The sequence below is a fragment of the Bombus terrestris genome, chromosome 7 (genome assembly GCF_910591885.1).
Source record: "Bombus terrestris chromosome 7, iyBomTerr1.2, whole genome shotgun sequence".
Taxonomy (NCBI): domain Eukaryota; kingdom Metazoa; phylum Arthropoda; class Insecta; order Hymenoptera; family Apidae; genus Bombus; species Bombus terrestris.
Window position 1 is genome coordinate 9,439,455 of NC_063275.1, and position 20,854 is coordinate 9,460,308.

At 31.7% G+C, this 20,854-nt stretch overlaps 1 protein-coding gene across 17 annotated transcripts in view; it reads right to left on the reverse strand.

The window, feature by feature from the left end:
* Positions 1-20,854, reverse strand: part of LOC100643610 (5-hydroxytryptamine receptor) — a 316,367-nt gene that overhangs the window by 222,065 nt on the left and 73,448 nt on the right. For 16 of the 17 annotated variants that reach the window (XM_048407443.1, XM_048407444.1, XM_048407447.1 and 13 more), the window contains one exon: positions 13,950-14,029. The gene's annotated coding sequence lies outside the window, so the exon portion shown is untranslated. Of the gene's footprint in view, positions 1-13,949; positions 14,030-16,901; positions 17,355-20,854 lie in introns of those variants that run through there. The other variant, XM_048407449.1, reaches the window with a different exon arrangement.

A 20,854-nucleotide genomic window follows, 5' to 3' on the forward strand; every position in this document is an offset into this window, starting at 1 on the left:
ATGTTAAACAAAAAACAAAAAAAAAATATCGTTTATGTCATTTACTTGGTATATTTAATTTTCACTGATTCTAACAAAATTGTTAGTTTTTTCCCTCTTTGTTAAAATGTTATCCCTTTACCACGTAAAACGTGAGAAAATGTGCGGCAATATTTTATTTCTTTTGTCCATCTATTTCATGCGACGTGACTGCTTTTATATTCGCGTTGAAAGGAATTGCGCAAATCTGCTTGTAAATTTTCAGTTTCTGTGCCATAATAGCGAGATTTTCGTTTGCTTTAAACGTTCCCCGGATTTCGTAATTTGCTATAAACCTTCAAAAATCTATTAAAGGGGCAATAATAATTATTGTTTTCCTCGTTCGACCGTTTATTACAAACTTCTGTCTTACATATTAAGATAAAAGAATATTATAAATTTCTTTTGCTATTAAAAAATTTTTTTTAAATTTTATTACAAAATATATATAATTTTTTCCCATCAAAGGCATCTTTAATTTATTTGTTCTCCGTAATAACCTTCCCAGAAGTTTTTTTATTTATTTTTATCTAAGCTGCCCGTCATAAAGTAACGTTGTCTGATAAACATTGCATAAATATTAAAAAGAATTTAATTTTATTGTGTTATATACAGCGTGTCCCACATATCTGGAAATGCGTAAATATCTCGAAACCTATAAAGGGAAGAATATTATTAATTCTCTATTATTATTGATTCTTAATTTTTTATCATTAATTTTAATTGTTGTTTATTATCGACGTTAAAATATAATCAATTCATCATGACTTAAAATTAGATTACCTAATCCAAACCTAACCCAAGCTGTTATATGTAGAATACTCGTTATAATATCCAGCAGGGAAAAAATTTCTCTCCTAGTCAATTTCTTCGACTGTATTTATACAAATACAAAATAGCGTAAATATAGAAATAAAGTTTTTGCAAAAATTCCAAATTATCTTAAATTCAAGACTACTCACTCTTAAATTTCATGAACGAGAATCTATGTAATTAAATAAACTCTATTTTCTTTATTTTATTTCACTCTCGTAAACTTTATTTCCAATAAAAAAAAAAACTACATTTTTGAGTAAAATAGGAAAAGACGAAGTCGTAGCAGAGTTAAAGAATCTAGATGTTTATATACAAGTTACAGAAGAAAAAAAATGAGAGAAAACCAGTCACGAACGGAACGATTGGCATGGTCGAATCGCATAAACGTGCCCCGTCCGTCGATACCTATGTGCTTACATTTTTATCGTAGAAGCTTTCCTGTCAGTGTAGGAGTACTGCGGAGGAAGCAACGTCGCATTTATATGCCAAGCTCGTTTAAAGACAACGACAACCTATGAAAAGAGGTTGTCAGTTCCAATGGAATAGGTACAGTTTTCCTAGTTCTGCAAGAGAGTTGTCGTAAAATTTTGCATTTCCCAGAGAATGTTATGATATTCGGAAGGATATGTCGAGCTATGTATTCGATCAAATTTCTTGAACCGTCATACCGAGAGAGTACTCTACTTTTTAAAAAATTTGTCGCGTGAAAATAAGAAACAATGTACAGAAAAATGAATACGATGATAGGATTATGTCTATACAATATGATAAGATCATGGAATTTATATTTTAAATAATTCATATTCAAAAGTACACCTATCCCTCATTTTACGCGAATGAAAATCGCGTAAATTAAGTTTGCCAGTGCAAAAGATAAAAGTACGTACACATATGACGACTATACACAACGTAATGTACTTTTATCCTTATCTCATACAGCATTTAAGATCATGCATAAAAATTATAATTTACTGCGTGAAAGAAGTGCCACGTAAATGATGGGACCGCTGTACACGGAATATGAGATCCTTTGTAAAGTATTACAGAATAAACAAATCAATATAGGACCTTGTATGCAGAGCTATAGGATATTTTAGCTAAATAATTGTATAAAAGACAGATAGAACACGAGATTTTATAGTGAGTATTCTGTATGAAGAAGAATGTTTTGTTGAATTGGTGGTATAGAGAACTAAAAAGACAGCATTTTATGTAAAATATCGTAGAATGATTTTGTGTTGAGCGCGAATAGGTATGTACATATGAAACCAGAATTTTTGTATAGAAAATACACGTTTATTGTATGAAAATGATTAAAAATATTTTATTCGAAGTATTGCCCATCGCTTTCTATACATTTTTCCCACCTGTCTGGCAATTGGTGGATGCCACGCTAAAAAAACTGTCACTCTTTTGAGACAAACCAGTCATCGAGGCATTTTCGTACATTTTCGTAAGAAGTGAAGTGCTGGTCAGAAAGTGCGTGTCCCATCGATGCAAATAAATAGTAATCGGACGGAAGCAAGTCTGGTGAGTAAGCCGCGTGCGAAAGTATTTCCCAACTGAACGCTTCAATCGTTTCCTTGAACGGTTTTGCTGTATGTGATTATGCATTATCATGAAGCAAAATTACTTTGTGTTGCCTTTTTTGATATTCTAGTCGTTTTTCACGCAAAGCTTGATTCAAATCGATTGTCGGTAGCGCTCAGTATTAACGGTTCCGCCAGGTTTTAACAGCTCATAATAGATCACACCCTTCTGATCCACGTTCTTCATTCCTCGCGTCAAAATTGCCACGTCTGAATTTTTTAAACCACTCAAACTGTGATTTACCAAGAGCATGCTCACCGTAAGCTTCGACAAGCATTCGATGCGATTCTGCATCAATTTTCTTCAAATGGTAACAGAAAATCAATGCTGTCCGCAAATCGTAGTTTCCAGGCACAAAATTCGACATGTTCAACGCTATAACAAACTTATATTGTTCTGAGTCGAAAATGTTTGTAAGATGTCAACAAAGACTTTTGGCATCAATGACGCAGTTTAGTGATAACTACATTATCAGCTAGGGCCATCATCTATAGGCAAATTCCGGTTTCATACTTACGGAATGTTTTGTAAAGTTGGGATCATTGTATGTAAAAATGAATAGTGTCGAGGCGTAACAATGAAATCAAATTTATAAAATGAGATTTCTTGGCAGTCGTCTAACATCTGCTATGATAGTCTCGGAATCTCATGTTCATGCTAAGCATGCCGTCAATAAAGTCACGAATTGCCGCTTTCCTTGGAATCTTTTAGCCTTGAACGTTTTATCTTTGATTCAAAATCAACTCCGCATGCATTCATAGGCGCTAATTGTCTATTATCGTTATTAAAAATGCATCCACCAAGGATCGTATAAAGATCCATCGACTACTCTCATTCAGTAGTAGAAGACGATAACACGGGCATCATTAGCGAGAATTTAGTAGTGAATACTCGATACACATCTAGCGTTAGCGAAATCATACCACGAATGGAAGATTGCAAAACTTCTGGAACCCAAAGAGAACAGAATGTGGAGATACTACCTTCGATCCACGCTTTCAATGCGTCCCTCATGGAAAACCCAGAACAAGCTAAGAACAACTAAAACAAGATAGGGAACTTCACAGGATAAAAATCGGGAAGCACTGCACATTACCGAGCAACTCATCAAGAAGAACCATCATTCAGACATCTACTTCGAAGCCTGTGAGTATAGGGCTAGAGCACTCCTGTAACACTTTCACATAAAATCCATTCCGACTCTTGGTAGTTGTTTCGATATACAGACAAACACATCTTCCCAAAACAATCCCAGCACCGGCACAATCTCTAACACAAACTCAGATCAGAATCACTCAACCGTTCCCCTCCTCATCTATTTTCACTCGCATGTAAAGAAAGCTACACAACACTAATTAAAAGTTTTCGAAACTCATATGGTTTTGGGTTACAAATAATATTTCTGGGAAATCAGATCACAATTCTCGACACTCACCAACATAGAAAGTTCAAAGAACTTTACATTTCAAATGGTATTCGATTTCACACCTATTCACTAGAAACCAAAAAAGCAGTAACCCTAGAGGTAAAAGGCTTGCTCAAAATTAAGCACAAGGGTATGCTACCTGCATTAAGATTTCAGAACCTCGATCCTTAACGTCTGGAAAAGAAACTACATGTAAAACTACAGTCTTAGCTGGAACAGTAATCCAAGAAGTTAGAAACAGATATTCTGGAATCTTAGTTCGTTCATGAGCCTACTGAGAAAGCTATGACTCTAAAAACTTTTACATGCTGTGCTTTCATTGTTAAACGCATGAACACACTTTGACCAATTGCAACAAGCATTCGAATTGCGTGAAATTGCGCTGGAAGATTCACTCACGAATGCACTAGGAAACTTGATATTCCTATCAACTTGCTACAGTTACAAAGAAAATCACCCGGCAAACTGTGGCCAGTGTTCTGGTCTGTTGCCGCATTCAGAAGAACGCCGATAACTTTCAAACGCCATCCGTCTAGAACCAAAAATCTTTGAGCCCCGACTCTCTCTCTAGAAACGTGCAAGATAGAAATAATAATAATCTTATAATATAACAATAACACAATATGGAAAGACAGATCCACGGGATATAGCAGAGATATAGGCACCTTTGTACGCAAATATTTCAAACCCGTAGACATTGTACAATCTGACAGTAGAAATAGAAACAGTATTCACTAAAATGAAGATCAAAACAGTCCTAACTATCGCAGCATGTTTATCCCCTATACTGAAATTAACACTTGAAACTCTCGACTTCATATCCACTTATAACTTCCTCATAGCAGGAAACCTCAGCACAAAATATGAGATATGAAACAACTTCATCTTTAATACAAACGGGAACAAACTTCGTAACCGCACCAACACTAACAACTACCATAGACTTAAGTAAACATGTTCCTCGCGAACCTATTAATGCAAACAGAGTGTAAAATCACTCACGACCGACCCTCCAATCACTTACTAATCATCCTCATCTCCACAAACAACAAACACATTTTATCGATAAAATTATAACATGCACAAACTGAGAAACTCTGCTTCTATCGGTCCATGAACTTAGATCTTTCCTCCACGTGGCACACAGACAAAGGAATTAACAGATTATAAAAGACCATCCACCGGACATATAATCAAAGTTGCAACTTGTATAAAATAGAAACAGACACAAAACAAATACAAAAGACTCGACTCACAGAACACAAACTAAGAAATAACTTTACCACTCAAGTAAGAAATCAGATTCTCCGCTCAAAACAAGTATATATTATACAATGGCAAGAAAAACCCAAATATTAATATCACTTAGAAGTCTGTCTGGAAGATATAGAAGACCTTATAGTCTAAATTCGCGTCTATTTTCGCTCCCGAAACCTGGGCAGAAACTATCTTCTCAAACAAGGATAAGGTTTCCTCGTAGAAACCTTCTATACTATACAACTCCATAAACCACATTGTTTCACTCTTGGAAAACTTCGTTACCTAATACGAACGTTGTTCAGCTAAACAATAGCAAAACGTACTCACCTACAATAATTCACATTATCAAAATATTGAAAGAACAACACTATAAATGTCAACACTATAGATCAAAAACCTCCCAGAAAAACTATACTATACTTCAACTACATTGTGATACATCTCCAAACAAGTCTATTCATTATCCTACTTCCGTAAATCCTAGAAAATAGTAGAAGCGATTTCCATATCCAAACGAAAGAAAAGCAAAAATAATCTAGTAGATTACAGATCTATCGGCTTACTAAACACTCCGCAAAATCTTTAAAAATTTAATACTCTTGCGACTCAATAACCATATTAGGCAACAAAATGTAATAACAAAGGAACAATACGCTTTCAAATCAGGGCATTCAAAGATTCAGGAAATTCTTAGAGTAACAGAATACATCATTGTTGAGTTGAATAAAAATAGATCAACAGCCCTGGCTCTACTGGATATTTAAAAAATCTTTGACAATATATGGCACACTAGACTTATAATTGAGGTAATACAAATTAACACCTGATCTAATCAAAATAATACCAAACTATTTGCAAGACCATGCAAACTACTTGATATACCATATATATCTCGGTTGCATGTGAGACTCCCAAAAACCTATTCAAGCGGAAGTCCCCTGGGGGTCCATTGTAGATCGTACTCTATTCAACATTTATATTTAACGACATCCCATTAAGTGAGAAAGTACACTCATGTACATATTCCCACGACACTGCATTATGCACATTCTCCCGACAGCCAAAAGGACCAACTAGCAATTTACACCATCTTTTCCAAGTTGTAACTTACCTCAAAATTAACGACAAACATATTCGATAGCAAAAGCAAGCATCCACATACTAAATTAATATTTCGACAAGAAACAATAGAATGAAAAAAAATAAGTAAATTATCTAATCGTTATTCTCAAAATTAGACTTGTACGAAAATCCATTGGAACAATCAGAGTTCCTTTTCTACTAATAGGTAAAGGAAGCTCACTGTCAACAAGACACAAAATCCGTTTAAATGTATAAAACAAGTGCAAGTGCACGACGTGAATACATTTGCAAAATATTTGGAAGATATGAAAGAGATTTCTAAGAATAATTCTAAACATTTCAAAAGATTGCAACTCTGTAACAGATCTCACTTAGCTACATCAAAGACCTCACGCAAAGAATAATAAACAGACCATTAATAAACCACCTAACAAAGAGTACAGCCAACTACAACATCAACAAAGTCCAAATGAAAAACAAATAGATTGTTATTAGCAACGTAGAGTAATTTGAAGTTCGTTAAATTTTTTATATAAAAAATAAATTGAAAATGAGTGGAAAATGTAAAATATAATATCAAAAGCTGTATAAAAAACATTACTAAGTTTAATATCTCCTAACATTTAAACAAATTCTAAGAACGCTATATGTATACAATTGAAAAGTATAATATTCGATGATTCTCTGGAAACCTAACATGTATTTTAGTTTAGATTATAAAACATTCTTCCATACTTATCTAATATGTAGACAAAAATAATGGAATTGTATAATGAAAGCTTTGGATAATAAAATAATCACTTTCCTGATATTAAATTTCATTTATTTGAAGTAGAGATTAAGAATATTGCCAATTTGTCTCAATATCGAAGGATTCCATATGTTTCCGACTTCCAAAAATGAAATGTCTTAATGCATATAGATACACAAGTAATTCTTCTTATGCATCAAACCAATGAAATTTTTTCCGAATGCTTCCAATGCTTCAATGTACGAAAGCACGGCCCATCGTTTTTCATTTGCAGTTTCAGTTTATATAAAATTTACAATAATTCACACACAGGGTGTTCCTATGATTATAGTACAATTGGCAAGAGAGTAATTCTATATGAAAAATTGAGCCGAGGCTGTCAAAAATATAGATCTTGTTTTTTCACGTAGAATTGCTCCCTTGCCAATTATATCATGTTGGAGTATCCAATTCAGTAATACAAAGCCATAAACATTCTAAAAATATAAATTAAAGACACAAAGCATAATTCAATAGAAGAAGAGAATATTTCATGTAAACTGTTTTAAGACGTCTTCTGGAATAAAATACCCAGCATAAAATTCCTTATTTTTTCCGGTTCGACGGTATTAAGTATATATCAACCATTGGCAAATCAACTGCTTAATTTTACTCTTCTGTTGTAAGAGGGATGCGACACAACTCGATGGTTCATTCGTCGCATTGTGTGTCGGAGCGGAACCATGCGAATTAAGTCTGATTAAAATGGATCGCCTGCGTGCGTTTCGCCATCAAAAAGCTATTTTCCATACTCAACTAAAAATACGTGACGGCAATAACAAGCCATTTTCGTAACGAACGGCATCGTTCGTTCGTGAATGAAGCAGTTTTCCGAGGCAAAATTCCCCAAAATAATGGGAACTTATTTCGCATCGGATAATTTAATTAAAATCATGCTGCGTGGTACTCGCTTGTACTTGTATATAGCAGAACATTCTTTAGATAACGCAAAGTCGGCATATACAGAGTTTGGGAATTTGAACTATACAATTTATACTAACACGAAACTGGTGTGAACTTGGATTAAAACTAACGGCTTAGGAATTGATTATGTTATGAATTTTAATTAATGCATAGATATTACGCAGATGATTAAAAAACAAATCGTAATAGACAGAATGTTTAAATCTTCATTTTCTATACTCAGACTTCCTTGATTAACCGTAAACGATGGATAGAAACAAAATAAATATCAACATGCTATAATCACAGTATTAGCATTATATCAGTATAGATAAAATATTTAACTCTCCAATTCCTATAACTCAGAAGCTGATACAATAACAAGATTTTCTCTTCTTATTTTTATTACGATATTTTTACCATAGTTCGTTGCTTTAAAAATATTTAATCTAACAAGAAAATATTGAACGAGGTAAGTATCAACAAGCTGGAATGACAATATCAGTGTATACAGAATAATTAATCCTCAAGTTCCCATAAATCAGATTGTCATGCAGTAGGAAGTTTTCTTCTCGTACTTTTGTGACAAATTACAAATAGTTTTGCTGTATTTCGTTACTTGAAAACAATGGAGAACACCGTATCCTCCAATGCAAAAAAGCTATAAACGGAAATTCAATGAAAAACCTACTACAGTCGCTCGCATTGATATTCCGACACCTTTTGAAACCGAATAACTTTCTCAAAATTGGACCAAATAAGCATAAGATGTGTAAGAAGACCAGTTTTTATAACTTTTTTATTTAAGCTTGTAATGGAAATTTAAACAATTTATGTTAGCTATATATCTTCTTACTGAACATTTCATCGAAGACGGTTAACATTGTTACGACTTACAAACAATTGAAAATGACGAAACTCGCTGTTTTCCACGACTCTCCGCCCAGTAATAAATCTAAAGATTCTTACATCTTTGAACGCCTGTTGCTTGTTTGTGCATCAACCGATTTCGACAAAATTTTCAGCGTGTATATAACTGACATAAATCTACAACACGTATTTTTTACATTTTTATTACAGATCCAGATATAAAGGTTGTAAGAGGCAACCGTTACTATATTTCCGATGATTCCAATCAAATGCAATTTTTCAAAATTCTTTTACACGTCATCTAGTAAACAAATCTTTCTAAGCTTTTTAAAAGGACTCGAGTCATCTGGTCCAATTTTAAAAGTTATTCTATTTTGAAGAGCGTTCGAGAACTAATGTGAACAATTGTATGTATAAAGGATAATTTAAAAAATCAATACAAAAATTGCACGCGGATGTTCCTGCACGCGCCTACTCCACGCGAGGAACCATAAAACGAACTCCACATACGGAATACACGAGCGTCCATTTAAGCCAAAAAGTGATATCACCGCCGCTGGGGACAAAATCACGTGTAAGTATTTTTGCAAACACCATAAATACAGCCGTAGGGTAAAATTCAGTCGGAAATCAAGCAGACGACAAACGAAGAATAATGTTGGCAATCTGACCCGCTATTCTAATATATACTATCTATATACATAGATACATAGACCGCCGACATTAATATATACATAGATAGTATATATTAGTATAGATAGTATAAATATGTATACAGTGTATGCACATTCAATATCTTTCAATATTAAAATTTAACGAATTTTGAAATATTTTTTGTAATAATAAATTATATACTATTAAAAGTCTCGAAACTATTTGAAGGAATTCATTTCTGAAAAAGACGAAAACTTTTTCAAAAAAATGCTTGTGAAGCTACCCAAAAAGTGACAAGATATAAGTAAAAAGAACAGCATAACTTGGATTAGTCAATTAGTCAGATTCATTTAAATTCTTATCTTTTCATTTTTCTTACACTTAGCTACGGATGTTTCAATCTATCCCATAATTTGTTAAGCAATACTATTTCTGCTTTGTTAGAAAAATATATAATTTACTTAAATAAGTACGACAATAGTTATATTCCAAGTTTGTATTAAATCAAATATAGAATTTTTTCATAGAAGATTAAGTACATAAATGTAGTAACAGTATAAACCACTATGGCGAAAGAGATACAACGTTTCGTTAGAGCAATCTGGGTCATTCTGTTTCCAGATGATACTTACGACTAATCCATAAATCAACCCTGCTTGAGTAGTATGCAAGTTTCTGTTCCAGTTACGTAAATAACTTTGTCGCCTTCGTTTCTTACATGAAAGCAAATGCAATTAAAGGTCTTGTACTACAATAAGAAGTGACCTCTGTTGAGAAACGTTAAGTTGGTATGATCGCTAGTTCCTACAAGCTGAGTTGGTACGACTTCTGACGAAGCTCTTTTGTCGTAGTAGTCGTCCACGTGTTAATTACTTAAGTGTATCCGGTGTGTTCAGACGTTTTGTACGAGGTGGTGAAATATAGAAAGTAAAATTCAATCTGTGCGAATTTATTAAATATCAACTCCAAACCTATATTTAATAACAATCTCTGTATTCTTTATTAGAAAGACATGTCAAGTTCGTTGTCAGGCAGTTTGTACAGGCTACGGGGCTTTCGTGATAGTGTTTGCTAATGCGTGCTATTTCTTATTTAACACGTAATGTTCCAGTGTTTTTATCGATTTGTGTGTTCAGTATACCAGTCTATAAGATTCTTTATAGTATTTTGTTCTAGCATCTTCTAATAATCTTTAAATTTGGGTACTGTGTCATTCCCCGTGTAGAGCAGGCATATGTCAAAATTGATTTCAAAATCGTTTCGTATTGTAATAATTTGTTTGTTATGTCGAGTTATGATTTTTTACCAATAAGACCCCGTAAATTTCTGCGTCATTTTTCATATACATAAGTATTAATTATATCTTGTTGCGGTATTGCCAAGCTGTTTAAACTGTTTGCCAGACTAGTTTGGGTTTTAAAAGTTTTAGTTGTAAAAGTTGTAAAAGTAATATGTATCTACCGACTTGCTGGTATTTGCTTCTATTTTTCATATTCTCAACAAAGCTGCGATTTCATTGAGACGCGATTACAATTTCTCCGAGATTTCTACGTCTAGATTAGGCTATGCCCGGGGCTAAGATTGATACGTTGTCGAAATATGTTACAATTACTGTATTGCTCTTTCCATATGTCGGCGGCAAGGACAGTGTAGAATACTGGGCCCAGTACGCTTCCTTGTGGAACACCGGAGCGTATTAGATCTAGGTCGAAGGTAATTTTCTAAAATTTTACTTCAAAAAGTCTATCGAAAAAATAAGATTTAAAAAGGAGGTAATACGGATGGAATAGTTGATCTCTAATTTGAAATAATAGTCATATATGCCATACTTTATCAAAAGGTTGGAAAATGTTGAGGAAAGCAGCTAAACAGCAGCTACTTTTTATCGTTTAGATTTTCTAAGACTTTTTTAATAAAAAAAATTTGTCTTTAATAAAAAATCTATAAATTTGTTCGATAGTGACGTGTTTAGGCTTAAAGGCGAATTGATGTTTCAGTATTCAGAAGCGGTTTGTACCAAGCAATTGATAGCGAGCTTATTGGTCGGTAAGATTAAACGTTTTCCGTAGGTTCACCTAATTTTGGAACTAATATAATCTGGGCTATTTTCCAAGTAATAGACTAATTATGTAGTAATTATGGGTAAAGTATGTAACTAACTATCGCATTGTAGGTGGGGGGTTAGAAGAGTAATGGCTTTCTTTAGAAGTTCCTTTAGAGTTTCAAAATCAGGAGCTTTCTTGAAGTTTAACAATTTGCGGATTACCGGATTTTGCTTCTGCAATAGTGTACTACTTGATAGGAGATAAAAGTTGAAATGGTATTTCCAATTTCTATTGCAATTGTTCGTTTGTGGATGTTCGTCTCCGCCGTTAATCGGGTGGAAAGTCTTTTCAAAGTATTTGACAAATGTTACTGCTTTTTCTTTATCCACGCTTGCCCATTCTCCATGCCGTTCTAATCGATGGAATTGATTTTGTTGGTTGTTTTATTTTTCTAGCGACGCATCAAAGTGAGTAATCTGTGTCTTCAAATAAGTTCAAGTGTCAAGTTCTCCAATTATTCTTTTACGAAGTGCTTCCTTTCTTTCCTATAATAAATATTTTAGTTTTCTAGTAGCTCTATTTAATAGCATTTCATCGTACGGATGTTAAGTATGCTACCAATGTTTTCTAAGTAATCTGTTACGATTTAGTATTTCTATAATTCCTGGACAGTTGTACGAATAATAGCTATTGGTCTTTTTGTTTATTTTTGATGTGACTCTCCATACAGTTGCACAATATTAAACTATTCTACTGCATCATCTATATTTTACTCTGCTTTTAATGGGATATTTAATTGAATAAAGTCATCAATGATATCACCAAACTTGTTTTAATCCGTTTTGACGTTGTGACGTCCAGGCGTCCTTTCTGTTAACGCAGAGAGTGTTAATTGCTGCAGTTACTACGAAGAAGTCGGAAATGCGAAGTCTAAACATGATTCGACAGTAATCTTATTTCTCGGTATATCTTTTATTATACTAAGCCGGTTCATCAGTGCTGTAAACCAATAAGTATAATTCGTTTACTGCTTTGTTTAATTGAATGCATTGTGGAATTGTAACTTCTAGAAACTCCATGAAACTGTGGCCGAGTTGATGACAAAATCGTTTGTACATTTCTGTAATCAACTTGTACCTAGAAGGTTTGTAAACTGCGGGAACAGTTGGTGGACCGAACCAGCCTTCTGCAACGATGCTTGTGCCCTGTAGGTGTTTCTCGTTCACCGGTGCTGATATATGATGTTTAATGGTATTTTTTATAATTATCGCTGTGTCTGCACGAGCATTACCATTCGGAGAAATATATTGAATATTATAATATTCATTATGTAATATTAATTACGTAAAGTGCCTTATATTTTACAGAAACTATGTGACGTAAAATGAGTTTCTAATATTAAAAATATGTCAACATTTGCAGTGTTTATATATGCCTGAATTTCTATATTGTCTTGACAAAGGCCTTTAACATTCTAGAACGTCATATTATATGAAAGAAACAATTATAATTTTTCTGACAGATGATTAAATGTAATTGATAATAAATTTATTTATTTTGTTTATTCACTTACAATATTTTTTAATTCCATTAATATTTGCATCATATTAGTCATTTTACTATTACTTTGTTCAGGATTAATTCTTGATTGAAAATGTTTATTCTTGTTTTACCGTCTTATTTTACCGTCTTATTTGTCCAGCAGTATCTGCATATAACAGTCCTCTCCTATTGGAATGTTCTAATCATTCTATATTCTATATTGAAGTTTGGTTGGTATTTGCATAGTCAGACTTTTTTTTATATATTCTGCATCCTTTGCAATTAGATGGACGATCGCCCTGCGAATTAGTACGTTTGATATTCTCGTCGCTGTTTTGTTCTCTTGCTATCTGAAGTGAGGTGATTCTTTGTACATTTCATACATCTGAAGATTCTGCGACAGTAATTGTGAGTATGCCCAAAGCGTTCCCAAAACTTTAATTTTTTTCTGGGTAGCTGTATCGTCGCATTTTTGTCTTATAAATTTTGTAAGATGAGTTTATTGTAAAGATTTTTTTATCGTTTAGAAATGGGTCTAAATCAACAAAAAAGAGCAGTAAATAAATAATCCCGTGCCTTATATTATAAGCAAATGCAAATGTTTTATGTTCGCGTTCTTCTAGTTCGTCAGTTATCACTTTCTGATCTGCTACTGGGTGTAAATTTTTTATCACTATGTAAGAACTCTTTTCTTCCTTATAGTTGATATAAAAATAATTGATAGAAAAACATACATGATAAATATAACGGAACATATATTACTCGCAGAAATTCGATTATTCAAATAAGGTCGATTTATGGATCTACGATAATGGCATAGCTCTACTGTTCACTCTCTATATTTGCATTCCGAAATTCCGAATTTCTCTCTTTATACATTCTGTACTTTCTAGGACAAATATTCGTGCAGAAATGGCTGCTGGCTGAGTGTTACCCTCTTTTAAGAACTTACCTTAAACGTAGGAGTGTGCCTTCGCCAGTGGGGTGTGCCTAATGCTTCATAGCTTCCACAAAGGCTCATTCATCAGGATTCTGTGCAAATGTTATTAAAACCTTAATTGAGATATTACATCACATCGACGATATCAAAAGTGAAGTTATTTCTATAATAGTTATTATAAAATTGTTCGTTCGATTGAAACAAATTTTATGTTACAAGGAAAGCATACAATATATTTTAATAAAGCAACAAAATGTATGTATTTACATGCAAATAATAAATGGCGCTGTTGGTATTCATGTTATGTCATGGCACATAACATGATAATTTTTATAATTTTTATTAGATCAGCGATTGAATATTGGAAATTAATCCCGACTAATAAACGATACATAACTTTATCTTCACTTTAATTTCAAACTTCAAAATTATCAGAATATAAAGAAAAATAAAGGTAAACGCGAATGTAAAACGCTGATGTAAAACCACATAATTCTTTAGTTTCATTTCTAGCTTCCTTTAGAGGCTAAATTTAAAAAAGTGTTTCTATCATTTTATCAATAGAAGTCACGCAATGTACTAATACGATATAATATATAGGGTGTTTCGAAAATTATAATACAAACGGCTAAGTAGTGATTCTACATGCAAAAATAAATCGAAAAAAAAGAATAACATTTTTCCAATTTAAGGCTTCGTTTTTTAGGAAAGATATGTGCGAAAACTCATCAGGTATTCGTGTATTAACCGGGAGTTTCGAATTATGAAACTTCTGTTTCTGGTCGCGTCTGTATTATATATGGACAATGTCACGATTTTCTTCATGTTATCGTTGTTGTCTTATCTCCGCAATATCGATTATTACTTTTCTTTATTTTGCACTTTTTTGTATTAGTAGTTGTTAAGAATCATTTTATTAAGCAGGAAGCAAATCGTGATATTGCCCACGTTTAAAAATACAGATACGACCAGAAACATAAATTTCATAGTTCGAAACTCCCAGACAATACCTGATATTTATTTTCAAACTTACGTTTTTCGAAAATGAAGCCTCAAATGAAAAAATGTTATTCTTTCTTTTCGACTTATTTTGCCATTTGTGATCACCATCTGACCGCTTGTGTGATGATTTCGGAGACATCCTATATATGTATAAACTTTATTTAAATATTGTAACAATATGGAGGTACAAATCAAAAATTTCTCATTCAATTACAGGTAAAGATTACAATCTTTTACACACACAATAGTAGAGAAACAAAAAATATTGAAACTTCTTCAATTGCAAAGTTAATATATATTAACATTTTTAAAACTGAATACTTTTTAATTTATAAGAAAAATATGTTTTTATTAATTTTGTAAAGAAAACATGCACTGATATTTACAATTAATTTTATCAAGGATAAATACATTTATTTTTTAGTTATTTAATAATTTATTAAAGTGCGAAAGAGTTAAGACAAAATACAAAATGCAAAACCTTTAAACACTTTATTTTCTGTAAAATTCTAAGGTTACTTAATTCTCCATTGAAAATTCCATTTAATTTTTCAATTAATCTAATACTTTCGGAATGACTTAAAAAACACCCTTAAAAAACACGGTTCTATCAGCGCATTATATCATCGCAGTACCGATTACTTGGAATCCTTGAAAATCGCAAGATAATTGTCCTATATGCGGTTTACGTGCATTCGAAATGACATCACGTGCTCGGGTTAAGCATGTTCTTTGATAAATTAAAACTTTAGACATACATACAACGTGGCAAATTGAAAGCATCTGAGAAATTTTGCATGTAAAATTACTATCCGCATTCTTTCGCGGGAGGAATGATCCCTCTTAACTTTTTATACTTCCAACAATTATGCTGTTTTTTTCAATATTGCATGAGTCTTATAATCTTATTTAAAAACCCAGCTTACAAAATTATTAAACTTGAACTTCAAAAACATATTCAATTTCAAAAATATATTGAGTTACTCGGAATCTTCGTAAAGAAATTCTAGAAAAATTAGAAAATGTATTTTCGTGAAAATGACATTTTATATTGTCTACTGGGAAATTTAATAAATTTGAAATTTTGAAATTAAGAAATATTTAATAGTATGTTTAGTAAATTTTACTATGTATCTGAAACTTCGTTATATTCAATAACGAATTTTTTAAAGTTGTATTTGAAAGTTTCGAACTTAATCAATTTTAGAGTGTTCAAAAAGTTTTGTGCAAAATTAATGGCGGTTAAGTGATGCTTTATACGGCAAATACAACGAAATACAAGTTCCAGCAAACATTTCATTCTGGAAGAAAATTTATCAAATTTTTAATTAGAGTCTTTAGTATGATTTAGAAAGAATGAATTTCTTTTCATAATTATTCCTTCCAGTAAACATACAAATAATTGTTCTAGAAAATATTGTAATTTGAAGCATAATGAATATATTATTACAAACATAAATTAATACATTGATGTATACAGATGATAGAAACTAATATTTAGACTGTAGATGTTTATGCAAATTTATATTTTTATAAATACGGATAAAGAATTTCGACTAGAATGAAAATATAATTCCTAAATTTAATAATGTGTACCTAAGCATTTTATTTTTGATTTTTATACAATTTTGCATTTGTGTATATCTTTGTATATACATTTTTGCATACTCACACCTGTCACAACTGCATAAATATTTATAATCTATTAATGTCTCTTAATTACAACAAATGTAAATAAAGTAATTGTCATTTCTTTCTCAAAAATTTGATTTCATTTACAAAGGATTAAAATTCATCGAGGTTTAAGATTTCTCTCTTCTTGTTTCCAATTTTCAAATTAAGATACAATGCTGCTTCTTTTCTTCGCTTATTTTGTTCGCTTCAAATTTGTCGATCGTTTTCGTTCAGATTTAAGGTTATACAAATGTTATGAAACGATCCTATTTGAACAAGAATACTTACGATTAGTGTTTATACTGCCGATTCATAAGCGACAATATTAGATATATATATATATGTTAGACATAATACAATATATTGAAACTCGCAAGGATATGAAATTCTCGGACGAAAACACGTGGCTCGCTTTTTTAACGATCGTCTTCCCCTGATTGTGATGGCAAATTTAGAGTCCTTCGACGACGACCAAACCACTCTGCGTTCTCGTCTAATTATACTTCTAGCAACAGCTCATAGATGGCGAGTGACATTTAACTGTAGTAGTAAGCATATATATTACACTGTTGCCATTCTCATGTTCTCGCGAGCGCGAGTTCCGAGTTAAATGAATAACCCAGCAGTAAGACAGCGATCCAACCCAAACTTAACCTTTGTCTTTTATTTATGTTTTGTACAAGTACATACTGTTTGGAGATGAAAAGAAATCTGGCGGGACAGCACAGGACCAAGAGTGGCACTCTTTATCACTCACCATCATATGGTGCATATTGTTTTATTTGTACATGTGACATTTTCGATCAATACGCGTGCTTAACTTTACGATTGTGCTGAATCTGTCAAAAACAAACAATGAACCAATCAGGTCCGCATTTCTTCCAGAAAACTTCTTTGGCGAAGTGTGTACATTGAATTTAACGTTTCTACTGTGCATATATACGCATATGTATGTAATAACTTTTCATTCTTTTGTATGGTTAATAATCCAATCCAAGCGATTGATATAACTATAAATAGTGAAAGAAAAGAAGTTTTCAAAACACAGTGGTTTAAAAAAGAAAGAAAAGGATAAAATTAATTTTGATAAAGTTATAGGACTGTTCCCTCCTCCTCAATTTCGATGATTTTTTACTATGTTATGGAAATCGAAATTTTTAACAATATTTTCCTATACATATAATCGTCGGTCTCGCTTAGTTTTCTGAGTGTATACACAACAGTGTATTCTTGCCTATAGTAATGCCACTGTGTCAATGTTGGTTGCCGTTTATTTTTTGTTTATAAATAAAGGTTAGGCGAGCTTACAAACCCCATCCATATACAAGGCTGCAAGAAATGTCTTATTATAACCTATAACTTAGAACTTAATTAAAAATGAATATCATCAATGTATTGAGGTTACATTTATGTGCAATAGTAACAATTATTCTATTTCGTAAAATAATGTCAATTATTCATTCGCCTATTATTTTTATAATTAACTTATTATTTTAGGTAAGCGTTGCACATAATACATAATAGCATAACATTAAAAAATCGTCGAAATCGGAAAGGACAGAGCGGTTCTACAAGGTCAACTTTAACTTGTAAATAAATTTGAATGTTCTTCAATATAATTATATCAATATAATATAAAACTCAAATCTTGTTTTACGTTACTGGTAACATTATTACAACTTTATACTATTTATATACTATTTATTATCTCAGCAATTTTGTATATTCATATTTCCTTCATTTCTATATCAAAATGAAAAGAATTTCGCCACAATGGCAATGTAATAGCGCGTTTAATAAAACTTAAACGATTGAAACTGCTAAGGGAATAATCAATAATTTACCTATAATTTTGTTAATCACGTAATACAAATCATCGTTAATCCTTAGTTTGCGCTCTATTCCTTTTTCGGAGATTGCTAATCTAATCCTATAATACAAGAAAATTGTCGTGGTCGTGCAAATTAACGTTATCGCCTATTCACTGCTTACTGAGATGTTTATTTTTGTCATTCAGTTCCTATAATTTGACCATTCTGACTTGGTCGAATACGATATTATCCTGTAGCATTGATCAACGTATAATTATGTATAAAGAATATCGCTTTTAGTCCCCCCTTATAATTCAAGCTATACGTAATCAGAGAGATATATCTTCCTCAAAAATTCCAATAAGAACGTAATTTGTTTATGATAGCGGAGGATGTACTGGAAACAATTATTCGCATCATTAAATTCAAGAAGGGATGTAATAAACTGTCGTGTAAATAAAAAATAAACTTTATAACGATGTAATATCTAATCGTATTTTAGAAGAAACTAACAGTGATTATCTTTATCTACTTATTTATATTACGAACGAAAAGCTTCGTGTAAAAGAACAATATAGAAAGTAATACACATAAAAATAGGGAAAATAATATAGGATTATAATCTATAAATATTAAAACAATTACTGGCTACGTTTAACTGGAACAAACTACACTTTATTTAATATTTTACGTTATAAGCGTATACATATAATGTGAATGCAATAAGATATTTATATGATAGAAAATTAATTAGAATTAGAAAATAAAAGCAGCGAAAAGCATTCAATTTGTACTAAATAAATACGTGCCCTAATGCTTACAGCCGAGAGCGTATACATATAATATAATAAAATGAAATAAAATAAAATAAAGTAAAATAACATAGTATAGGGATGTAAAACAATATGTGCAAAAATAAAAATATGATATTCATAGATAAAACCGTAGACATAAACATAAATTATACTGTATAATTAAACTGTAAGATTACCAACTGGCGACTACTTTAAGTTAAACAATACACATCATTGTAGTACCCACGTACATTATACTATTATCATTTATGTAATATTTTAATATAGAATAGCATGATAATAAAATAGTAAAGATTATAAAAATCATAAATTAAATTAAATCCAAAATCAAATGGGAAGATAATTTTTATATGGAATTATAATTTAATATATAATACAACAATATAATAATATAATAATAAAATATAATATGGAATAACTTTTAGCTATATAATATAAAATAATATAAAAATAATAACAAAAATTTGTAAATATTTGTACGCATACGCAAATCCACTTTTCAAACCTCTTTCGTCTTCAAAATTTTATTGAAGAAGCACGAGAAATATTACGAACGTCTCGCGGTCTCGCAACTGCACACGACTGTCCGTGTTCACGCGGAAACGAGACCTGTTCACGGCAAAGTATGTATACTGTCTCGCAAGTATATTGTTAAAACATAGGGAATCCGTTTGATAACGAGCATAGCCCCGGGTGCGGTCTGCATTTTGCTGTCTCGTGGGATAAGGTTAACGAGGATATCACGAACACTATCCACACAGACCACGGACAACGCTCATTCGAAAGGACAGCTTACCAGAGTGTGAATTTCTCTGTACTTTCATGCGTGACGCAACTAAAGTCGATTCCCTTGAAGTCTGCTTCAATGTTTCAATGTATTTACCTACCATTTTATATATTAACGAATAAAAGGAAATATGCAACCAGTTGAACATGATGCTGGCTTTGTTAACGTTACTGCGGATAATATATTTTCCTTCCTTGGTCAATATGTAAATGTTGATATATCGAATTTTGTGTATTATCTACATTTATTAGATATTCCAGATATTCTGACAGAGAGACGATCGCAAGATAATTTTATCGTATGATTTTTAATAATATACTTAATATTATAATGTCTACAATATGTAACATTATTCTTTTATTTGTATATTTATAATGATAAGTAATAAAAGCAGTGATTCAAAGACTTATAATTAATCTAATCAACTTAGACTTCAAATAGGGGAGGAATCTGAAACAATTTTTCCTAATATGACGAGTCTAGAAATCGAAAAAATGATAATATAAAATTGTGATATTTTAAATAATTAAACATAATTATCGCTTGTAATGCGATAAGCTATAATTTTCTATATTACAACTCACAAAGAACTGAGAAAGATAATACATTTGGCTATTCTCTATAACCTATAATACTTAATTTATTAAGAAAAGTTATATATTTATACGTCAATATTTTTTAAATCTTTTTTTGTTTATCTACCATTGTACTATGTATTTAAATACTATAACATTATATAGAACAAATAGTTTATTCAGAACAATTATTTCAAAAAAAGTTTCAGTTTACCAAATTCAGACAAGGAACTATACGAATGCATAAATGAAT